The sequence below is a fragment of the Meleagris gallopavo genome, chromosome 1, assembly GCF_000146605.3.
Source record: "Meleagris gallopavo isolate NT-WF06-2002-E0010 breed Aviagen turkey brand Nicholas breeding stock chromosome 1, Turkey_5.1, whole genome shotgun sequence".
NCBI classification, from domain to species: Eukaryota; Metazoa; Chordata; class Aves; order Galliformes; family Phasianidae; genus Meleagris; species Meleagris gallopavo.
The window spans coordinates 182,064,218-182,072,653 of record NC_015011.2 but is presented as its reverse complement, the minus strand read 5'-3'; positions in this window follow the sequence as shown (position 1 = coordinate 182,072,653).

Genomic DNA, 8,436 nt, shown 5'->3' with positions numbered 1-8,436 from the left:
TTATTCCAAGCCAGCAGAGCCAGTTGGAGGGCTGGCTCTTGGACTCAAGCAGGCTCTGCTGCTCGGGAAGGACCTGGCTTTTGTTCCCTTCCTCCATCTTGGTGGAGCAGGTGTTTATTCCAAACCAGCAGAGCCAGTTAGTGGTCTGGCTCTTGGTTTCATCCGGGCTGTCCTCCTGGTGAAGGACCTGGCTTTTGTACCCATCCTCGATCTTGATTGGGCAGGTGGTTAGACCAAGCCAGGAGAGCCAGCTGGAGGTCTGGCACTCGGTCTCTAAGGGAAGCTGCTTCTCGGGAAGGAGCAGCTTTTCGTCCCAATTCCGGGCCCAGCTGAGACAGCTGGAAAAGTCAGGAATTGGAGACATGAAAGCAAGTAAGGTCAGGAGGAGAGTCAGGCTGAGCTTCATCCTATTCTCTCCCAAGGACCACTCTCAACACACAAGTGGCTGTCACCCAGAGCAGAGCTCCAGCAGTGACCACCAGGACGGAGTGACCGCCCCACGTGTCTGAGCTGGGGGAGGCTGCCAGTGTGACTTACTAAAGACTGATGTCATGTCCCGCCCTGTGATGTCACAATGCCTTTCCTCGGTGCGGGTGCAGCCGTGCCCCCAGCTCGGGGCTGGGGACCCTACACCCAAATCCCACCTCCCTGTTCCACCTCCCCTTTTTCCAATCCGTCTGCACTCTGTAATTTTCAGGAGCACCCGAGGTCATAGAATCATAGAATCGTAGAGCGGCCTGGGTTGAGAGGGCCACAGTCATCACCTAGTTTCAGCCACCATCGCCAACCGCCAGCCCAGGCTGCCCAGAGCCACATCCAGCCTGGCCTTGAATGCCTCCAGGGATGGGGCATCCACAGCCTCCTTGGGCAACCTGTTCCAGTGCCTCACCACCCTCTGTGTGAAAAGCTTTCTCCTACTATCTAACCTAAACCTCTCCTGTCTTAGTTTAAAGCCATTCCCCCTTGTGCTATCACTATCCACCCTCGTAAACAGACGTAAACGGAGGTCAGGTGCTCCTCTCCCATCCTTTTGACCCCTTCAGTCCAACAGCCATGAATATGGGATTAATTTCCTTTATTTATACGTAGGCGAGAAAATAAAAGAATATCTGATAGTACAGAGCAAGAGATTTGAACCTTTGCTTTTACAGCTCCCGTAGCAGTGTCTCTGTTTGTCCTCTCCTCCTCAGCAACGCAGTGTTCTCCCTGACGCAGAATCACAGAATTGTAGGGGCTGGAAGGGACCTCTTGAGACGATCGAGTCCAAGCCCTGTGCCAAAGCAGGCTTCGTAGACTAGGTTGCGCAATGTCATTGTCTTATGTTTTTGTTTTTGGTTCTCAGTATTCCACATCAAAGCATCATGTAATGTACTTGTAGTTCAAGTGTTAATGCTCCAGTTCCAGACACCTATCCCTATACATTACAGAAGTCATGGGATCTGGCCCTTCTGGGTGGGGCGTTGTCTTATTGCCTGGCAGTGGGTGCTGGAGGGTGCTTTCCTGGCCGTTCCAAGCTTTTCCGGTTTGAATCGGTCTCGGGAACTCTCTCTCTCCTATTTTATTTGATTTATTAGTCTCAATTTCAATCAGATTGTAGTATATTGTGTTATCTTGCATTACAATATCAGAGTTAGTAAAATAAGTTTTCCTCCATAGATAGTTGCCGCTGTTTTTTTTTTCCTCTCTTCCTTCCCATTTTGTGGGCTGGGGAGTGGAGGGCACGGGCCTACCGCTCCTTGTCATGGGTGTAAATTGATCTCGTTAACTCTGTGACAGATTTTTGGTGGAGAATGCGGGCATTTCTGTTTTTTTGCTTTTTGAACGAATCTCTCTGTCTGCTCTTAGAGAGCTTTGTTAGGTAGCATTATCAGTAGTTTAGGTTTCTGTGCTGGAAAAGTGTACCTTGAAAGACTAGGCGTTCTGCCAGTGTTCTGGGATATTTGTGAACTTTGAGCACTGCTCAGTTTGAGTAGTGCCTTTTCCTTTTTTTTTTTTTTTCTCCTTCCTCTTGTCATTTTCAATTCATTAACCCCTTTTTAATAGACACCAGCAATGAACCCACTTTTCATTTTGGGGGTGTTGAGTAAAGGCTTACAAGCTGTCATGTTATTCTCAACCTATTGGCAAATTATCAGGGCCATAATTATTTGTTGTGGAATTATGTTCATATATAACTACCTAAGGGCATTGACCGTGACACCTGCATGGTACCTGTATGCAATGTGGTATGGTCTGAATTTTGACATTCACATCCCAGATGCAATGGCTAATTTTACGAACAGCACAATGTTCAGATCAGTCACCAGGCTTCCTTATTGGTTTGTCAGACGGTTTTCGAATCTCGAATTAATACTCATGTTGGTGTGCGTGCTATTGCTTTCCTGGATTATATTCCTTTACAAAGTGAGGGAGTCTCCTCCAGAACCAGAGAATGATGACTGGCAGGGAATATGGAGAGGTTTAGGAAAGATCTTAAAAGCATGGGGACCCGCAATTCATGGGATTTTACGCTTGAACATCTGTGGGATCCTGAGAAACTAAGTCAGTATTTGAGTCAGGGACAGCACGGCTTACATAACTCGAAGGAGGTACAACTTATTTGGGGTTTGGCTTGTGCTTACCGCGCCCTATATAATACTATTCTGGAGAGAGAGAGTTTCCGAGCTGAGGTTCAAGCCAAAGTGGAGAATCTCCAAGTCAAATCTGATCAGTTACAAGTGACACCAGTAACAATATCAGTTGATCCTGTGGAAGGCAAGAAATGGAAACGTGTGTCCACGCGTCTGGAACGGAAAAGAGAAGAAGCGGAGGAGGAGGAGGAGGAAGATCCAGGCGAGGGGCCCTCCTCAGAACCACCACCATCGCGAAAAGCAAAAGGAAAAACTAAGAGACATGCAGAAGAGACTGATGATGAGGACATCCTTATTACTACTCGTCGGCCTCTGAAGATGACTGAAATCCAAGGCTCGAGAAAGGAGTTCACACGGGGCCTGAATGAAACTACTGTTTCCTGGTTGGTTCGTTGTTGGGACCGTGGGGCCAATAGTTTGTTTCTAGATGGTAATGAAGCTCGCCAACTAGAAGCCATTGCCAGAGACCCAGCTATTGACCGAGGAATTGGTCAATGTTTGGATGAGTCTGCCACCCTTTGGGAACGAGTGTTAATAGCCTTGAAAGAAAGGTATCACTTCAAAGACGGCTTGAAGCCTGTGATGAAAAGATGGGATATAGTTGAAAAGGGTATCCAGTATTTGAGGGAAATGGCTGTGGTGGAAATGCTGTTTGACCCTAACTTTGTTCCTAACCACCCACGACAAGACCGCGATCCTGAAAGAGTGAGGATGATGCCTGAGATATAGCAGAGACTCATAACAACAGCACCAGACAGATATGCCGGCACACTACTGTCAGCTAATGACAGATACCGGGAACAAGAAAGAATACCTTTAGTTTTGGAATTGATTCTTACGCTCCAAAACTAGGAACAACAGCTACCCCCAACTCATGTTTCCATTGCCGCCATCTCACAAATAACGGACCAACTGAATGAAATGCAGGAGCAAATGTCACTACTGATTAATTGTGACAAACCTGTGCCGGTATCAGAAATGCCGGTGAAGATCAGGATAATCAAAAGAGTCTAATGAAGGAGCTGATCAAACTAATGCAAATCCAACTAATTAACGATAATGAACCTCCCTGCTCATGGGCACCATCAAAAATCTCAGCTATTAAAGGCAAACGCTTTCCAGCTCCAGTGAGGAACAATACATCACGAATTGCCTTGTGGCATTACCTATGTGACCACGGAGAAGACATGAGAAAATGGCACGACCAAGCTACTCCTGTACTACGAGCACGGGTGAAAGAATTACAAAGCAGATCAACCACCAGTGCAGTTGCTCCAGTTATCACAGGTAATGAATAGAGGGGCCCTGCCCTCAGCCAGGGGGGGAAAGGGATAATCGAGTATATTGGACTGTGTGAATTCGATGGCCTGGCACATCAGAACCACTGAAATATAAGGCACTGGTGGATACTGGTGCACAGTGCACTCTGATGCCCTCGAGTCATGAAGGGACAGAATCAATCCATATTTCCGGGGTGACTGGAGGCTCTCAAGAATTGACTGTGTTGGAGGCCGAGATAAGCCTCACTGGCAAGGACTGGCAAAAACATCCTATGATGTAACTGGCCCAGGGGCTCCATGTATACTAGGTATCAATTACCTCAGAAGGGGGCATTTCAAGTATCCTAAGGGGTATCGATGGGCCTTTGGGATAGCTGCTGTGGACACAGACAACATTAAGCAGCTGTCTGTTTTGCCTGGCCTATCAGAAGATCCGTCTGTTGTGGGGTTGCTGCAAGTAAAAGAGCAACAGGTACCGATTGCCACAAAAACGGTGCACAGACGGCAGTACCGCACCAACAGGAATTCCTTGCTCCCCATTCATAAGTTGATTCGTCAACTAGAGGATCAGGGAGTGATCAGCAAAACTCACTCACCCTTTAACAGCCCCATATGGCCAGTACGTAAAGCCAGTGGAGAATGGAGACTGACGGTGGATTACTGTGGCCTGAATGAAGTCACACCCTCACTGAGTGCTGCTGTGCCGGACATGTTAGAGCTCCAATATGAACTAGAGTCAAAGGCAGCCAATGGTATGCCACCATTGACATTGCTAAAGCCTTCTTTTCCATTCCTGTGGCCGAAGAATGTAGGCCACAGTTTGCTTTCACATGGAGGGGCGTTCAGTATACTTGGAACCATTTGCCCGAGGGGTGGAAACACAACCCAACCATTTGCCATGGGTTGATCCAAACTGTACTGGAACAAGGCAGTGCTCCTGAGCACCTGCAGTACATTGATGATATCGTTGTGTGGGGCGATACAGCAGAAGAAGTCTTCACGAAAGGAAAGCGAATAATCCAAATTCTTCTGTGTGCTGATTTTGCTATTAAGCGGAGCAAAGTGAAAGGACCTGCTCAGGAGATTCAGTTCCTAGGTATAAAGTGGCAAGATGGCCGTCGTCACATCCCAACAGATGTGATTGACAAAATCAGTGCCATGTCTCCACCCACTAATAAGAAAGAGACACAATCGTTCCTGGGTGTAGTAGGTTTTTGGAGAATGCATGTTCCAAACTATAGCCTCATTGTAAGTCCCCTTTATCATGTGACGCGAATGAAGAATGAGTTTACATAGGGCCCGGAGCAGCAGCAGGCTTTTGAACAGATTAAACAGGAAATAGCCCGTGCCGTGGCCCTAGGGCCAGTACGAATGGAACAGGATATAAAGAACATCCTCTACACTGCTGCTGGAGAGAAAGGCCCCACTTGGAGTTTATGGCAAAGAGCCTCAGGAGAGACCTGAGGCCGACCCCTGGGATTCTGGAGTCGAGCCTACAGGGGGTCAGAAGAGGGTTACACTCCAACTGAAAAGGAGATCTTAGCCTTAGCATATGAGCGGGTTCGGGCTGCTTCTGAAGTAATTGGTACTGAAACACAGCTCCTTCTGGCACCTCGACTGCCAGTGCTGAACTGGATGTTTAAGGGAAAGGTTCCCTCCACCCATCATGCAACTGATGCCACTTGGAGTAAGTGGATTGCACTGATTACACAACGAGCACGGATGGGGAATCTCAGCCGTCCAGGAATCCTAGAGATGATCATGGACTGGCCTGAAGGTAAAAAGTTTGGAACATCACCAGGAGAAGAAGTAGCACGTGCAAAAGAGGCCCCACCATATAATGAACTACCAGAAATGAAAAGAAATATGCCCTGTTCACAGATGGATCATGTCGTATTGTGGGAAAGCATCACAGATGGAAAGCCGCTGTGTGTAGCCCCACACGACAAGTTGCAGAGGCCACTGAAGGAAAAGGAGAATCGAGCCAATTTGCAGAGGTAAAGGCTGTCCAGCTGGCCTTGGATGTTGCTGAACGGGAGAGGTGGCCAATGCTTTATCTTTACACTGACTCATGGATGGTGGCAAATGCTCTATGGGGATGGTTACAGCAGTGGGAGCAAAATAACTGGCAAAGAAAGAGTAAACCTATTTGGGCTGCTGAGCTGTGGAAAGATAATTGCTGCCCGAATAAAGAATATGGTTGTAAAGGTGCGCCATGTAGATGCTCATGTGCCCAAGAGTCGGGCTACTGAAGAACAGCAAAATAACCATCAGGTAGACCGTGCTGCCAAAACTGAGCTGGCTCAAATAGACCTGGACTGGCAGTACTATTTTCTCCCTGAGCTCGTTGCCGCTGTTTTGTTGTTAGGCCCATCTCCCTACCTTTTCACTACCTCTTTTCCCCCTTTCCTGGTTCACGGGTTCGTTTGTCCCTCCACCCCCTTAGTCACAGCACCGGGCTGCACCGGGCTGGAGCCGTGACACCACGCCAGTGCCTCAAAGTCCCGTTTGACAGCCCACAGGCTTCTCTCGGCGACTTCATGGCTGCCGGCCTGAACTACCAGTCAGCAGTAATAATCAGAGGGACGAAACAGACCAGGGAGTGTGAGCCGCCGTGCCTCAGGGCCTCCCCCCTTCCCCAGCAGATCTTGCTGTGGTGTTTTGCTGCCCTTTTCCCTTTCTGAGAAGGCTTCCTTGGTGCGAGCCTCCTCTATGAAGGTGATGCGCCCAGGATCTTTGCAGAACTGGCCCAGCTGAGGATTCCCAGTGTGCTCTGGATGCTTCCCAGCATGCTGCAGCACTCACCGGTCCTCCCTGTTTACTCTGGGGGACGCTGCATTACCTCACAGGGACGTAGGTTCCCACTCAAAATGTGTTCTCTCCCCTGGGGCATGGCTGTCTCTGGACACTTCACAGCCACGGATGCCTCTTTTATCCCTGACCTAGCACCCTTCCTCCTCCCTGGGAACATGCCCCCAATCCCCGTACAGCAGCGCTCTCCTGCACCAATGCCTTTAGTGCTGCCACTGTCCCGAACCCACTGCCACCACAATGACACAGGCTGTAGGAATGATGATTTTATTAATTTCCTGACTGCTAGAAAATGGAGGTTATGATCTTGGAGAGTTCATATGTGTGAAGGAGGAATTATTCTCTGTAGTCTTCGGAAGAGGCCCTTTTTGCATCAGCACTGTGTCACAGCTCTTGGTGGATTTGAGCTCGTGTATTATTTATCGTTTCTTTACTTTATAATTAGGATAACTGTTCCTGTGCTGTTGCAGTTGAGTTCCTCTGCCTGAATGTTGCTCATGCCCCTGTGTTTGCCCTGGGTGGATTTTCTGCATGGTGCAGTGTGGTTCTGCTGCCTGTCTCAGCCCGCTGCCTGCAGGGAGAGTTGCTCAGAGTGCAGCTCTGCAGTGAGCCAACTGCTCCTTTTAGAAAAGCTGAAGAAGCTATAAGTTGCATCTCTGTATGTATGTCATGGGGAAGCACGCAGTCCCAATGAACATAGATTGCTCCTTTTTAAACTGTCCTAAATCTTTCTCATTTTACAGTAATTAAGAAGTAGGAGCCTGGGGGATTGGATATGAAACATAAGATCTGGGTATTGGTCTTTGTTTCCTCTGGGACAGACCACTATGTGACAAGCTCAAATCCCTTCTAAGATTGCTCCCTGGACTTCCCTTTTGACAAATCTCACATGGCAGCTAATTTTTCCTCCCCTCTCCCCCACTGCCCTTTCTCCAGGCCATGTTTCATCCTTTGGGTGGGAGGGAGAGTTTCTGAGATGCTTTGCAGCAGCTCCCTGAGGAGACAGACAACACCCACTCCTGCTTGCAAGTTAATAATAATAAGTATTTGCTGATGAACTCACACTGGGCAAATTTGGTGTTTCATGGAAAAATCCCCAGCAACGGCTAGCAAGCCTAAGTTATTCATAACATAAGGCTGGGTGGCTAAATCTTCACTTCCTAGGGACAGGCTGGAATTACACTTGCTGCATGCTGAGCGGCCTTTCTCCTGTGCAGAATTATATGCTGGCAGCAGGAGGATTTGCAGCTCTAGCGAAGACTGGGATTTATTGCGCTATCTGTTGCAAGGGGTTACTTTGCAGGAATGGTTGGTTTCTCTTCATCTTCTCTTTTTGGAATAAAGACATCGTGATACAATAAACTATATGGAAAATCATATCTTTGTACTCATCAGAGAGCTGGTAGCCCTATGAATATATTCTCTGGCATAAATCTACTATCAGTGTCAGTTGAGTGGTTTTTCCCTCTTGCCTAGAGTTGAACGTGCATTTCTAATTCATTTCCATATGGCACTAACAGTTCTTATTGTATATTCTAATTTCTTTCCCTGGTCAGTAAATTCTAAGCCTTTCCTAGATGGGTAGATTATGCTGGAGTACATTTGGGTACAGTTTAGATGCCTGACTAGAGAAAGTGTCATTTAAATGTTATTTTCTTTCACAGTATTTTCATTTGACAGAATGCCAATAATAGTGCCTGCATATTGAATAAAGA